Genomic DNA, 16,418 nt, shown 5'->3' with positions numbered 1-16,418 from the left:
GAAACAACTGGAAGAGACATTCATGACGCCCTGCAGAACTCAAACCACTCTGCAGAGAGACATGTGATTTGCACACCTGGAGAAAACACCACCAAGCTGAGATGGTTTTGAAAATGTTACTTTCTTATTTTCACTATTAAATTAACAATTTCTTTGTTTGTTTGTAGGATGCAGTTTGCCATGAGATGAGCTCAATGAGGAATGGGATAACCGCTAATACATTTGTTAAACTGTGTATTTTTTCAGTAATTTAGGGTGATTTGACATATGCTGAATATAACAATGTTTGCATTGAAACTGTCAGACATGAGGTATTCGTAACTGGGGACTTTTCAAGCATAAACGTCAATAAGGGGGGAATGTTAGATTTTGTATTGTTGATTGTCATTTATGCTTAGAAACATTTACTCATATATGCTTAGAAGTATATAATCATTGGTAGATTGAAAGGATATCTCATCCTAAAAGAGGTCTGTATTAACTCTGTGTAGAGGGGGGTGCATACATTCCTCTATTCAGTATCCTTGGTATAAATCACATACTCCCTAGGAGAGTTTATCTTTGATTTATGGTATAGCAAGCACACGTATATCTGTTTAAGTATAAGAGCCTTTTGTTAGATGGACCCAGACGTCCTGGCACCAGCTAGCACCAGAGTCTTCACAGGGTCACATCTTGACCCCACACACACACACACACACACACACACACACACACACACACACACACACACACACACACACACACACGGTACTCTTTGTTTGTATGTAGAAGTCATATGTTAATGAACTTATGCATATTCATGTAACCTCAATAAAAGAACAGTGGTACGGGAGAACGGACGAGAGCAACTGGGGTCAAGCGAAGGGACGGCGCTTTGTCCGGTTTTCTCCCGTGCACGAGAAACATGAAGAAGCTTGCCTACTTGTGTCTTGCTTTGCAGTGTAATTATATTGTCTCCAACGTTCCAGCGGATGGGTTCAAGCTACAAACCTATCATAGGTAACGAGGTAAGTTCCATGTCTGAGTCAGAGTCGTCTGGGCAGTGTGCCATTGCGATTTCAAAAAAATTAAGCCGCTCCAGGGCACAGCGCAGTTATTGATATAGCAGTAAAAGAGTCAGTTAGGTCAGACTAGAAAGACAAAACTGCAAAAATGCGTTCAAGATTAAATTTAGAAAAACCACAAATAAAATTTCGCCCAACAACTGAAATTAGACTGGAGTGATCAGAACCATGTTATTACAATAGCATGTCTGCAACACTAGAGCTCAATGCAAGATTAGTTTTAAGTCGTTTCGTTATACTGAGCCGAAGACCAGCACCAACGGTTGTAGTCGGCCAAGCTATCACTTACATGTGCTACAGTCAGTCTCAGCAGAGGGAAAGGGGAATGAAAAGCCAGCAGAAATGTTCATGTCCAGGCTCTCCACAGAAGAATTAATCCTTAGAAGACGAAACCAACAACAAATAACAAATCCACGGAGTCCATTCGCGTCGCGGAGTCAGCTTCTCTCTTTCTCCCAAGCGGAGCAGCGGCACACCACGGTATCCAGAAATTAGTCGGGTCCCACCTGAGCTGAGGCTGCGGCCATGGCTGGAGAAAACGTCCGAGTGTCCGCAAAACTGGGGGGATTTCCGAGACAGTTCACGTGCTAGAAGAGAAGAATCCTCGGCGGGATGCAAAAATCGTCTGAAGTCCAAGGGGAAAAAGTTCGGGCGCCAGTTGTAACGTGCAGTGGAGATGAAGCCAGCCGCGGAGGTGTGCAGGTGGATAGCGAATGAGCAACAGCTTCTGACTTTCCAAAAAGTACTCATTTATTTACAATATCAAAAATAAAAGTGCTACCTCTACCACACATTACTAAAGAGCACACTAGTCCGCGTACACACGGGAGCATCCATTACAGGAGGAGTTCGAAGAAGAACAAAAAGGGGGTGACACCAGTCGTGAGACAGGAGGCGCCGCCATGTGGTGATACACTGCATTACAATAGCAACTGTTACAATATAAATATTGTTCTGAGAGGCTTTTTGTTGGTTGAGTCTGAAATTGATTGTATGTACAATTCATATCCTTATAAAACGGCAGAAATATGGTGTTTTATTAATAAACTTACATTTATGGCAGTGGCGTGTCTAGAAAATTTTTGTTGGGGGGGCCAGGTAGGGGCACAGATTTGGAGAAGGGTGGCAGATGTAATTGGCAGATAATGTTTAAAAAAAATTCTACCAACCATTAACCATAATTCAATAATCCTATAAACCTAATAACCGAATGCGCTTTTAACTCTTATTAGAATGAGATTTTAACCACTCCGGTGCAAAGTTTTTAGATAGTGCGTTGATAAAGTACAAGAGATACAATCAGTGCTTTGTCAGTGTTTACTCAGCATTCAAGGACAGCAATATTTGCATAGTATTTTTACTGACATATACTGCACATATGTTTTGGGCAAAAACATTTTTTAATATTAAAATACGAACATTTGTAGCAAACAATTGACAAATTAGCCAATGCCAATGCAAAACTTTATCTGCCTATTAAAAAAAGAAGATAATCTTCTCACAAACTGGTGTTTGATTTTGAAACAGGGAAAAAGTGGGGAAACAAATGAAAAGACTAACATTTGAATGAAACCTGAAAGCAAGTAAATACTTTCTATGCTGCCTTATGGTAAACTTTGGTAATATTGATAAAGAACAACACTGGCTGATGATGAAATACAGTCAGCTGGCACGGTGACACTGCCAGTATTAACCTGCAGGACTGGACCGGTACAGAAAATCGGGCATTTTGACTAGAGACCGGCCCACCAGGTATTAGAGCCATAAAGCCTTTGAATGAAAACAAACGCTGTGGTGACAGTGATGTACAGTCTTGTTGGTATATGTATGATTTCTATACATTTTACGTCAGATAAAAACTTTGGTTGTAAGATTTAGATAATTATTTAATAAAAGCTAGATATTTTAAATGAGAATAAGAAAGAAAAGTATTTCTTTGTGCCCCCCTCTCCCTGTTAATGCCCTACCTGGCCCCCTGGCAACACTTTGCTAGACCCGCCCCTGCACAGTTACCAGCTGTCAGCTACATAAAAAAGGATCCTGGTGTTGTTTGTCTCTCAGAAACAGTTCATAACTTCCCTTCAACTCATTCATGTGACCTAAAAGGTAAACCTGTTTCTCCATCACCTGTTCAGCTCTGATGATTCAGTAAGGACATCTCCTGGTTTCATCTGCATGTTTCCCTCTCACCACATATACAAACCGACATCACCCAGCAAAGTGGGCGATAAATAAATGAGAGAGAAAAGCCGATCAGCTGATCATTGATCAGTTTCATGATTGAAGTAGCAGCAGGAGAGAGAGGAGAGAGAATGGGAGAAGAAGAGGCAGCTGTGCAGCGTAAAGACAGAATAACTCCAGCTTTGTGTCTTTTTCCATTCTAGCTAAAGTCCGGGACAAACTGCGCCTCTTCTCAGCTCAATACGAAACGTGTAATATTTTCTCTGAATGAGGGACCATTCCATTTTTTTAAGGAGCCGTTGGCATGAATAAAATAAAGTTCACTATCAATAACATCATAGCACCCACCCAGCTGTATAAAAACTCCATCAAGCTGGCTAGAACGCAGTACGAGTTATTGCAACTGAGGGTAAAGTCAGCACAACGAAAATAAACTCCACCTAAACTTAGTTTATATCTGACCCAGATAGACTGCAGGTCATAACTTCTTACCTGAAGTTCAGTTCACCTGACACTCGGACTGGCGGCTGCCTCGAGTCTCTCCTCCTGCCTCTCCTTCCCTCATCCACCTGCTGGCCTCTGTGGAAGCCCCGCCATAGCCACCACCAAACAACGGAGTTATTTTTACACATCGACCTGCATCTTATAACTCATAACTCTTATGTTAGCTGCCCTCAGTAGCATACTGTCTGAAATATTCGACGGCTGCAAAAATTCTTTAAGTGTTATTTTTTCCTTGGGATTCTAATTTCACCGAAGTTTACTAAACTCAACAAACTTAATATTACTTACCGGGACATTTATTCTGTCCTCATTTTCTTTCACCGAAAAATTGTTTCCTGCAGTGTTGTCCTTCGTGCTTGGCTCGCCTACCTTTGCTAACGTGATGCGCATAGCGCAGAAGCCGATGCTGCATTCACTTACACTCGGATATCTGAGCTTCACCGTGAAAACATAATCGGACATTTGATATTTGATTGAATTTTATTGTTTTACCTTTGGGGTGGCACCTGGGGTGGCCAGTCTGGTTGGGGGGGTGGCCTGTGCCCCCCCAGGCCACCCCCCCAACCAGACTGGCCACCCCGCTGGACACGCCATTGATTTATGGATATAAAATAGCTAAAAGTATTAACATGCCTCAGAGAAATCACTAATAACACTAAGGGCTGGACGGATTTGATTTGCATTCTTCAAGAAGAGTGTGGTGTCATCAGCTAGCTGGCTGATGATGAGCTCCTTATCAGCTGTGCTGATTCCTTGTATAACAGGTCAAATCTCGGGGTGGAGTCTTAATCATTTTAATTGAGCTATTGCCATTCGTGTACAAGGTTTTGATAGCTTTACAGAAAAATGCCAAATTTTTCCAAAGAGTGGAAAATAAATTGATGTTCAATTGTATCAAAAGCCTTTTAAAAATCCAGGAAGAGAATGAAGCTATAGTCAGATACCAAATCAGAGTAATCAAGTAGATCTAAAACCAGTCTCATGTTCTTAGAAAGGTGTCTGTTTCTCATAAAGCCTGATTGTGTCTCATCGATAATTGTGTCCAAGAACTCTTTCATTCTGTTAGCAAGTACTAAAGCCTTAATCTCATAGTCATCATTGAGCAGACAGATGGGTCTCCAATTATCAATAAGAAGTGTCAGGGTTCGAATTTGAGGAAGAGACAAACGACTGCATGGTCTCAGTAGATGTCAGAATAGTGATTTTATTATACATATGTACATATGGGGAAGATGAGCATCACAAGCCTTTTAGAGCCGATCTCCCCCGAACAAGCATCTCACAAGGCTTTTATTACAATGATGACGTCAAGTCCCATGATAAGTATCAGTCAGTTCTCAGATCTCAGGAAGTTCCCCTCACTCCACAAGTTCTCCTTATAAGGCCTCCAGATGTTTCCACTCAGCCCAGCACTCAGAGAAAACCAGTGTGTGGTGTGTATATCTATTCGTGTCTATTGTGAAAGTATATCTATCAGAAAACTGTCCTCAGACAACCCTCCTATTCTTACTAAGTGTGTGTGTACACATGCATGTGTTATATAAGAGCGTGCATGTACTTTCAAGGCCTGTGTACGTGCAGAACTGAACATAGAACCAAGGCAGGGTCCAGCAAGACCCACAGGCTTCTGAGTGATTACAGAACTGTGAAACAGCTTTAAGCAAATAACATGAATAGTACCGAACAACAATAGACTGATTAAAGTACTGATAATCTGTGTAGATTAATGTTAACATAGATATGGTTCAAAGATTATTCTGTCAACTGGTTCAACAATGGTAAATGATTAATGATTGATACTTCTGATTATAACTGTGATCATAAGAATACAAAATAAAATATCTCCTGGTCACATTCCTCCTCTTTGGGCTGGCTTGCCAGCCCAACTCACACCAGGATGTATTTCCAAACCAAACAAACACGTTATGACACTTATCAATCCCAACGCCTCCGTTGTTTTCCAATTTTCCCACAACCCAGCTGTTCTTTTAGCTTCGGACTCGAGTTTCAGCCTGACACGCTTCAGGCCCCTTTACCACCTCCTCTTGGAGTGAAGAAACGCCCTCGGATTCTTCTTTCTTCGACTTCCGGGGTTAGACCACCCTTCAGTCGCTACACAAATCTGTGTGTTTGTTGTCCGTTGTCACCGCCGTGTCCCCCTTTTTGCCAAAAGCCTCTCGAACCACGTTGGTCTCTGGTGTTCCTAGGTTTCGCCAACCCCTTCCTGGTTATCGCTGTGGTTATGGGATCCATCTTATCAAGGAGCCCCAAGGCCATGACACTTGACCCCAGTTGCTGTGAAGGGTCCCCATATCTCCGTGTCCCCGTCTGGTGTCTGTTCCCTTCTCTGCAAGAGACAGAAAGCCAACAGCTCTCCTGCGCTGGCTCTCCTAACCTAATGTTGTTGACTTTGTTTATTCCAATCCTATGCCATGCTTATGTGTGTAAGCGTGCATGCACTTAACACTCTGCACGTGAAGTCAATAGCTCCAATATATCAATCCGATCCGTTGTCGGATGAAGCTTTTGACCTTCACAGACTAAGTGCCAGCTCCTTATAAGCACATTTGCAATGTGTGTATAAAAATGAACAACAGACCTCAAACAAATTGGGCATTCTTAATTCTAACTTGAGTGTAGTACTCAGTTTCTGATCATCTAATTATGCTTCTCACTCGTTCCCTAAATTGTCTAGAAACCTTTAATTTTGCCATACCTAAATTATTAAAACACAGACCAAATGATAGACCCCCTATATAGCTTTTACCTTTATGAGCACACTTCAATAATGAGCAACAACCTGCAATCTGTACCAAAAAATCTTCATGGTCCCACCTGCAATTAAAGATCAAATGCACTTTATACCTGTTTTAATTCTTCCTTATATAGAACCTCCTCAGTTTCCGGTTAGTTGCGATTAGTCTCAATTAATCGTTCTAGTTGTATTTTGCAATTCAGCTAGAAAGCAAACCTGTTAAAGTAAACAGCTTATTTACAACCACCTGCAAATCATAAGAGTAATAAACGATTCAGCACAACAGACAAGTATCATGTTCAGGATTTCTCCAATCATTAAATCACTATTATTGCCACAATTTGCTTTATTCACCCTTTGGGCAATGTTATTCCAAGAGAGAGAGAGCCCCTAATGGCCAGTTAGTGGGCTCTAGGTCAAACTGTCCCCAAATTTGTTATTTGTTATTATTACTTGTTTTCATGTCACTTGTCTGTTTTCTACTGCACCCCTCTCACCAAAGCAAAGCAAACATTAGCAGCACATTGACCGTAGTCAGCCATCCTCATTCCATAGGTGCTATAAAAACATTTCCTGTAAAAGAATCACAGTTTTCAAGACAGGGTGTGTCTCCCCCAACACTCTCACCAGAATACAGTGTAATAGCATCCCCAACTCCTAACCCATAAACACCGTTTCTTCACACATCCGCCCAGAAATCCTGTAATAGAAAAACATTAAAACTGTAACCCTGTAGGGAAGAAAATGTAAATGGTAACGCTGCGCAGTTACCTCTGTAAGCAACACAAGACACAAAAATGGCATTTACAGGTTCACTCATCCTCGAATATTTTGTCATCCTTCTACTCCTGTAAAAAGAAACACACATAAATTCATCCACCCTTTTATCCTATCTAGGTGGAGGTGGTTAACCTTGAGTCATGGTCAAGTCTTGTCATCTTTTACCAGTCAGTCCGTTTGTTTTTATTCCCAGTCTTTCATCCATTCATCCATTCTTTGCTGATAGTGAAACCTGTCGTCGCATTTAGTTTCCACACTCAGCAAAATGACGTCATCTCAAAAAGAAAACAAGAACTTGAATTTGGATTACCTCGCTGAATCCTTTTTTAAACAGGGACTCTCGTTTCTAATTGTCCCCACAAGTGTTTCCTCCAGAACCCATTTCAATGCGGAGAAACTCACTTACAACAATTTTCTCGCCGACGTGTAATGCTTGTAATTTCCGATGTGCAGATCTGCTTAAAGAAAAGATTCACAAACAAAAATCAGTGCACTGTTCAAAATATAAAACAAAATAAAATGAAAAATAACAAAAACAAAATGCAGACGCCCGGGTCTTGAGACTTGTCACTGAATATTCTTCCCATCAATAAAAATACCCACCTAAACCTACACAGAGTCAAATCAACACCACCTCAACCTTTTCATATTCCTAAACCTATATGTTTTGCGTTCGTGAAACAACATTGAACCATTAAGTAATTTGAGCTCTTGAAATGTTTTAATTCTCTTAATTCTGCCAGTTTATTTCAACACTTATTCAATGACTTTTATTCAACTGCTACTTGGTCACTCGAATTTTACCTGTTCAAATTGCCTAGGGTTCAACACAGTCTAGATCCCCGTTATCATGAAACTTGAACGGTGTACGATGATTTACTTACAGTAATTTAGAATCATCACTCAACCTAGCTCTACTACTGGCACTGCGTGACTTTTCTCACACTGGAAACCAGAATTTAGTACAGAACTTTAATGCCTCAGGCAATCGTGCTCAAGGGCTGTCCCCCCTTCTCTTCTTCTTTGTCCGTGTGTTCCTCCTTTATTAAATCTCCATCACAATGACGTGGCGCTCTGAAATAAGACTCACACTGTTAATTCCTCGTTTTCACTCTGCACCACTGCTCAGAGTGTTTTCTTTTCTTTTTAGTGTACAGTAAACAATTAAGTCGAGGCCTTAAGCCCCAGATATCTCGCACAGGCATCGTTTTCATAACCAAACCGCTCTGGACTCTGCTCCCCAGACCACACAAATGCCCTCTGGGCTTATTATTATAGCATATTCTATATTTGACTTTGTTGTGTGCAGCATTGAGCCTTTGTCAGTAAAGCATTCTTCATTGCAGCAGCTGGAGCATTGTGTGTCACTTCTTAGTAAATTAAATCAACATTTTGATTTTAGTGCATGGGTATGTATCAGTTTTCACTCCCTCAACGAGTGCATAAGTGTTCATGTGTGTGTTTCTCTTCATTCTAAGTAGGCGCATGCAGAAGTGTGTGTTCGTGTGTTGGTGTATGTTTGTGTTCATCACCTTCCTGTTCTGTAGTTTAGGTAAACCAGCGGCCTGAAGCATGGCCTAGGGTCCTCCCCTCCTCTTAGGGTCTGTTTTCATCCGTTGTTGCAGCTGCCTGCATCTTCTCCTTGTAACTTGACCCTTTTGCTTCTGTAGCTCTTTCAGGGTTTACTGACGACCTCCTGCTCCAGCAAGCTTCCGCCTGATTTCAAGTCCTGTACGTGAAACTCCACATCTGACTGATGAGTTCCATTAGCAGCCAGCTCCTCCGGAGCCATGCTCAGTTTCTGCTCTGATGCCTTAAGCTCTTACTGAGGGCAAAAACCTCAGAGTCTTTTCCTTCCACGTCAGATCAGAGTCTATTTATGTTGTCTTTCCTTTGCTCCACGGCCTTCTGAAGCTCTGCTGTTCGGCTCTTCTCAGAGGTCAGCATTCTTTTGCTCACCCTCCCTTTTCCTCCGGGCTTAATGCGCGTCTCGTCACAGCTCTGTCAGCTGACGCAGCCTGGGAATTTCCCCCGTGTAGTGAAACGGGCTTTAGGTTTAGTGCTCTCCGTCTCTACTGCATGAGATCGCTTTTTTGCAGCACTATTGACATCCTCAAGTTGTTGTTGTGAGTCCAGCTGCTGTGGCCTTCAGGGGTCAAAGGGTCAAAGATGGTCGCGGAGAGGGCAACGATGGTAGAGGGGAGGGTAGGAGTCCAGGTCAGCTTCGGCTTTCAGAAAAAACAAAAACAAACAAAACAGGCGAACAGGAAAATGATGTTGTGTTGGCTGTGTTGTGTTGGCTGTGTTATCCAGAGAGGCGAGAAACAACGAGGTCTCCTTTCCCCCCTTTTTGTTTTTTCTCACCACATAATCAACTCATAACCCCCCAAGTTGACAGGACAACACAGGTACGTGTTAAAATTCTTAGATCCTGTTTAGAAACCTAAAAAGGAATTTTCTCCCATTCAGTAGTCATTTGTCTCAAACAATCAACAAAAACATATCCCAATTTAACCACTAAATTTGTCGTATCCTCACTTAATCATCAGACCAGTGTCTTTGTCTTTTCACGTTAAGTTGTCGTCCTGCAACCCAGAGAGTCTATTTGTCAGTAGTGGATAAACTATATCATTTAAAAACAGGTGTATGTTAAGTGTCGCTACTTTAATCTTCCATGTACGTGCACATGTATGTAAGCTGTTTCTTCATTGCATGTATGGGTACGTCTGTATATAGAATGGAATAGAATTCCACTTTATTGTCATTGCACATGCACAGGTACAGGGCAACGAAATGCAGTGTATGGGTTAATTTAACTTTTTCTCAAATGAGGCATTTCTCTAACACGCACATGTGTCTATTCCTCACACTTCTCATACCTTTCTCTGGTTGTGTGTGGTTTTATTTGTTTCGGTCATTTACCAGGAACATCTTTTCCTTTTCTCCATGTCTTCCGCCAGAGGTTAACACTGGTGAGATTCAGGGACACAGCACCCAGAGCAGTTCAGCGAGAAAAACCTGCCTAAAACTACATTCCCTCTTTTTTTTTTTTTTTTTTTTTTTTCCGGGAGGGGTGGGGACAACTCTGGTGTCCAGCCGTGAATTTTTAGCCAAAGCTTGGCCCGTCTTCTGCTGCCGTACTCAGGTTTCCAGGTTAAGAAAAAACACCTGTATGAAGACACTAAACATACATTTAGTATTTGTATAAACATAACTGCCTAAATTATTGAACTCTTGAGGAGGGTTGATTTCAGAATCAGATTCAAAATCAAAAACTTTATTGTCATTGTCATGAGACCAACGAAATTAAGAATGGTCCCCGATCATTGCATCATCCCTAGCAATATCAAAATATAAACAAAACAATAAAATTCAATAAATAAAATAGATAGAATACTTAACATACTAAGTATTCCCACAGTCATGCTTCAGACCATGCATAGATTAACACAAGAGTGGCATGGTGGACATTTTGTAGTATTCAGATGTGTTATTGCAGTTGGATAACAGCTGTGTTTGAGTCTATTAGTCCTTGCTCTGATTGCCCTGTACCGTCTGTCTTAGGGCAACAGTTCGAACAGGGAGTGGCCAGGATGTGAGGTGTCTTTCATGATGTTTTGGGCCTTTTTAAAACAGTGGGCGTTGTTTGACTCTTTACTACTTTAAACCCCACCATAACAATTTCTCACTCACAAACTTCTATGCATCCATTTAAACATGCGAAGGCAGCACAAATTCACACTCATACCCCTACAGCAAAGCTTTAACATAACCACAATGCAACTCCTCCCTTAAACGGGAGAAATCACCCTGAATCAACCAACTCTATATAAAACGTCAAACAAAGATAAACCACAAACATTTCTACACTTCTGTGTCTTCCACGCAGCACAATAGGCAGAAAAACACCAATTACTCACAGTCTATTGAATTTATACTTAACATCACAACAAAAGAAAAACCTGCTCTTTTCACAACTCTCACAGCTAAAGTCGCCAACTCCAAAACCACAGAATTAAATCAATATAGTCAAAACTCTTACCCAGAGCCTCTGAAATAATAAAAAATCACCAAATACTCGGTTACTCTTTTCACTCGCTCCTTCCCACTCCCTTCTTCCTCATACAGCATACACGCTCGCTCCCGCGGACCCACTCGGCCCCGCGGGCTCACTCGGCCCCCACCTTTTTTCTCTCACAGAGACAGAGAGAGACCCTTTTCCTTTTTTATTTTTCTCCAGCACACATACACACACAGAATCCCAACTGAGAGAAAGAGGGAGAGAAGAGAAAAGATTTTTACTAGAGATGAAGTCTTTAGCCGGAGTTTCAGATCTAACAGATTTATACAACTTATTTACACACACCGGTAATTTATAATCTATATACACACGGGCCCGCATAGACGTCATATGCCACAAGAGGTTACACCTAACTTTTTGACTAATTTAAAAGCACCTATAGCCCAGGCCTAGCCTTGCTGGTCAATACACGCCTCGGGAACGCCCTCCCGATAGCGCTTGAATTCCTAAGAAAACACCATATGCCAGAACAACTTTATCTCACTTCTCTATTTCTCTGCTGGTGTTCCTAAATCTTTGACTAATTTAAAAGCATCTTTCAGCCCAGAGCCCGGCTCTTGCTGATCAATTACCGTTTCAAGTACGCCGCCTTGAAGAACGGTCAAATTACTAAATTCTAATTACTTTTAAAACTACTTCCCCGCCAGGAAAACACGGAGCTCCACCGGCCACGTGACACATCACAGTTCACGCTTTTGGCTTTACTTAAAGCTCAGTGTGCCCAACGTTTAGATAGGATGCAGCCAGGTCTAACCTTCTTAATCAATCAATGCAGTAGAAGGCAATCACTCATAGATTACCTGGCCAATTAACCGGGAGTCCCAAGTCCCCAGCGGGAGGCCAAAACCGGGCAAAAGCCTAACCACGCGTCCGCGGTCAGGTGTCAGCGCCACCTGCTGAACAACTGCATTCTTAGAGAGCCTAGCTTCTCAGTCCTAAACGAATTTACTTGTTTTAAACGCCTCACTGTTGGACCCCTGCCATCCAGTTTCATTTATCTGAAGCCCGAGACCGTCTCTGCTACCCAATTAAAACCAAATTATCCCTACACTACCGATTGACTGGCTGGCATTCCCAGTCAACCCACATTTAAACCTCTTAAACCGTATTTATTTGTTTCCACACACCTTAAACCGTATTAACTTAAACACATAACTTCTTAACTCAAAATTCACCCCCAAAATGAACAGCAATGAATTTAGTCAGACTACTATGCCCTATTTTAAAACTAATTAGTCAAGATCACTATGGACCAACGCCAGAAACCCAGACCGAGTGAATATTATTTAATTAAATTTAGTTTTAACTTCCAATATAGCGCCTTTGGATAAAAATCAACAGGTGGCACTCACCTTTTCTTATGTCGCCTGGCGTCACTCAGATAGGCTGCTGGCCTCCGCCCCTGTTTGTCACCCACACGATAGCTGCAAGCTCCCTTCCTCTCCAACCGGAGTTTCGGCACCAAGTTGTTGCGTCTGGTTCAGTTTGGGTAAGAAGGAAAAACAGCCGAGTCCGTGTAGGTGACAAACATAGTGATTTTATTACACACTTCTAAGACAGAAGCATGGGAAGACAAGCGTACAGCCACAGATCTCCAAAGAGTGGACAGCTCCCCCTCCTTATATAAGCCATGATGACGTCACACAGTCAGACCTTACTGGAAATGATAACAGTTTGGGCCTGTTCAGAGAGTTTACCTAATGTGGACATCAACTGCCAGTTGTTAGAGAAAAACAAGTGTGTAGTACATTGTGCATTTTGTGAAAGTGTATCTATCAGAAAACTGTCCTCAGACGACCCTCCTATTATTACTAAGTGTGTAGGTGAACGTGCGTGTGTGTTACATAAGTGCGTGCATGTGATTACAGGCCGGCGTACGTGCAGAACTACACGCAGGCGGGCCGGGCCCAACAGGACTGGTGGGTCTGACTGGTGTGACTGCACTAAAGTGCAACAACTTTATATAAACAGTCAGTGTGCATTAATATTTGCTCAGAGTAACACAGATATAATTAAAAGATTATACTGTCAACAGATTCAACAATGGTAAATGATTAATGATTGATACTTCTGATTCTAACTGTGATCATAAGAATACAAAATAAAATATCTCCTGGTCACAATGTCCACCTCCACTGAAGATCTCAGTCACTGTGAAACATAGAAAGCTGCTTGTGTGGCCTCTGCCTCACATGTAGATACAGCTACAGGTTTCTCTGTCAGTCAGACTGAAACAGTGTCCTGATGCTGCATCATTCAGCTCTGTGCCCCAGTCAGCATCACTGGGAGCTACCAGTGTTTCTGCCCTTTTCCTGTAACACTACACTCAGCACAGGCTCAGCTGGTATCCAGTGTTGGACTTTGGCTTCAGCTGCTGTGATAGATCCTCTAACATAGATCAGCTCTGATACATGTTGTTAGATAAGTGCAGCTGCTGTCATGTCCTGATGTTTCTCTGGCTCAGCAGCTTCTCCATCAGAGGTTCACATGGAGCTGATCCAGTATCTCCAGTAACTGTGTTCTGTGCCTCACTGGTTCATCCTTCTGTCTGTGTGACGTCAGTCAGATGTTGAAGTTAAACTCTGTAATCTTCACTGTGTCACAGAGTTCAGTGAGTCCCGTTATTCACAGTATCAATCAGATCATCAGAGAACAGCTGATCAGCAATCAGTGGTGCCAACAGCGCCTCCTGTGGTGAGAGGATGCAATAATGCAATGTAGCATTTTTCCACTCAACACTTGCAGTCATGGAAACTGTCTGTTGGATCTGTGTGACGTTGCTTTCTTGGTTAGAGTTCCTCACAAATGTCCAGATGATTCTTCTAATGAGGCGTCGACCATGTTTGCAGCTCTTTGGAAGAAAACGTCGCCCTTTGCCATCCTTACTTTTCTTTGACTTCTTCAAATGCAGCTGAACTCCAGCTGGTATTTTCTTGGACTTTGCAGCTGTTTCTGGTCATCAGTTCATTCCTGCAAACCTCTGAAGCTGAACAACAATGATGCTGCATTGCTGGCTGATCCCAAAAGGTTGATTCTGTTCATCTGGACCTTTTCAGAAACGTTTGCTCACTGATCAGGTGACTTCTTCAGTCTCAGCTGACTGCAGCTTTACAAGCTTACAAACAGCACATTTGCACAATGACTGAAAGCAGCAGCACCTGATATATATGATACTAATATAATACATATACATATATAATCCATACTAATGATGAAGGAACTGAGCTCACAGTCCATTGTTCATTCAGTGAACTACTTAGTTTATTTTGGGCCTCAGAAATGCTCACTCTGTTTGTACATCACTGTCAGCAATAGACTCATTCTGCTGTGTGGACAGGAACACATGTGACATCACTTCCTGTTTGTTTGTGACTGAAGAAGTTTACAAGGAATCATTTAGAAGAGTTTCAAACATCAACTGATTGAATCCATGAATCTGAAAACGTGTTTGTGAGTGAAAGAGACAGACATGTACAGACTGAACTATCTGTTCAACAGTCAGAGTGTTTCTGTAACAGGAGACACTCTTTACACTCCACTCAGCACAGGGACACTGAGGAACCAGGAGACCAGGGAAACATAAACCCAGGATAAAGAGTTTGAGTGAATGTGGTGTTGAAGGTGTGGAGGTGGATCAGAGTGTCAGAGGAGACTCTGTAGAAGGACAGAGTGCCAGCAGGACAGTCCACATACACTGCTGCTCTGTTAGAGACAGAGGAGGAGGAGGAGGAGGAGGAGGAGATGGATGTTGATCTGTTATTGTGCCTGACAGAATCAGGACCATCATCAGAGCAGAACAGACTCCAGGACTGATCATTGTTTCCAAACACACAGTCATCACTGCCTCCTTTTCCTTCTGATGCTTCTGTAACTCACTGATATATAAACGCTTCCTCTCCACTCGACCTCCCAGTAACAGCGACCAGTCAGACCATTTCTACACAGCAGCTGAGGATAAACATCAAATCTGTCTGGATGATCAGGATATGACTGAACCTCCTCCACACAATGTGCCTCAATGTTATTGATATTATTATTATCATTATTATATAATAATAAAACCTTTATAATAAAACCACTAAAAACCTTTATTCTAGCGCAACTTGTAAGCGAACTTGACTTTCAAAATAAAAGCACAAAGCACCAAAACGTTGACTACAAAAAACAAACAGTAATGTACAGCTTAAACAATTTACAATCATGACATAGATCTTGACAAGATAAAGAAATAATCCAAATTATATACAATGTCATCATGCCAACAGTTACAACATCGATGGAGGATCTGTGTAAGCGCTGAGGATCGTCCTGATGGACAGAACAGAAGGAGAGTGAGACAAGTGAAGATATACTAAACAACACTGTGACATGAACTGAGCCACACACAGTTTGATTCACAGGTGATTGACACATTATTTGACCACAAGTGTCTGTGAAGGTTCTCAGTCATCCAGGTCATCGTAGTCAAAGGAGCCTCTTTGCTGACTTAAAGTCAGCAAAGAGGCACAGAAAAGAAGATCAGACACCAGCGAGGGAGGATAAGAAAGACAGACGCAACAACATTGTCATCCCCTATGTAGCCGGTGTATCAGAAAAACTCAGGAGAGTTTTCTCCAAGCATGACATCCCAGTGCATTTCAGACCCAGCAACACACTCAGACACAAACTGGTTCACCCGAAAGACAAAACGCCAAAACACAAACTTAACAACGTGGTGTATGCTGTACAGTGCAGTGAGGAATGCCCAGACCTCTACATCGGAGAGACCAAACAGCCACTTCACAAGCGCATGGCACAACATAGAAGAGCCACCTCCACAGGACAAGACTCAGCAGTCCATCTGCATCTTAAGGATAAAGGACACTCTTTCGAGAATGCCAATGTTCACATTTTGGACAGAGAGGACAGATGGTTTGAAAGAGGAGTGAAAGAAGCATCTATGTCCACTGTGAGCGACCATCTTTGAACAGAGGCGGGGTTTACGACACCAACTCTCTGCCATCTATAATCCAGTTTTGAGATCCCTTCCCAGACGCCTTAACGCCCACTC

At 42.1% G+C, this 16,418-nt stretch overlaps 2 long non-coding RNA genes across 2 annotated transcripts; one reads left to right on the top strand and one right to left on the bottom strand.

The window, feature by feature from the left end:
- Window positions 1-949: 949 nt before the first annotated feature.
- On the top strand, window positions 950-1,590 carry LOC146679508 (uncharacterized). The gene is made up of 2 exons (XR_014918641.1): window positions 950-1,010; window positions 1,528-1,590. It is a non-coding gene; the product is annotated as an uncharacterized LOC146679508 (long non-coding RNA).
- A 3,337-nt stretch (window positions 1,591-4,927) lies between these two features.
- On the bottom strand, window positions 4,928-10,546 carry LOC146679507 (uncharacterized). Its single transcript, XR_014918557.1, has 2 exons — window positions 6,755-10,546; window positions 4,928-6,587 (listed from the first exon to the last, which is right to left on the bottom strand). It is a non-coding gene; the product is annotated as an uncharacterized LOC146679507 (long non-coding RNA).
- Window positions 10,547-16,418: the final 5,872 nt, after the last annotated feature.

Source organism: Copadichromis virginalis, unplaced genomic scaffold, assembly GCF_057382275.1.
Source record: "Copadichromis virginalis isolate Kocher_CV1m ecotype Utaka unplaced genomic scaffold, C_Virginalis_male_GT1.1 unmapped_scaffold_1, whole genome shotgun sequence".
Classification (NCBI taxonomy): Eukaryota; Metazoa; Chordata; class Actinopteri; order Cichliformes; family Cichlidae; genus Copadichromis; species Copadichromis virginalis.
The sequence above is the reverse complement of the archived record's forward strand: the minus strand, read 5'-3'. Positions and strand labels throughout refer to the sequence as shown.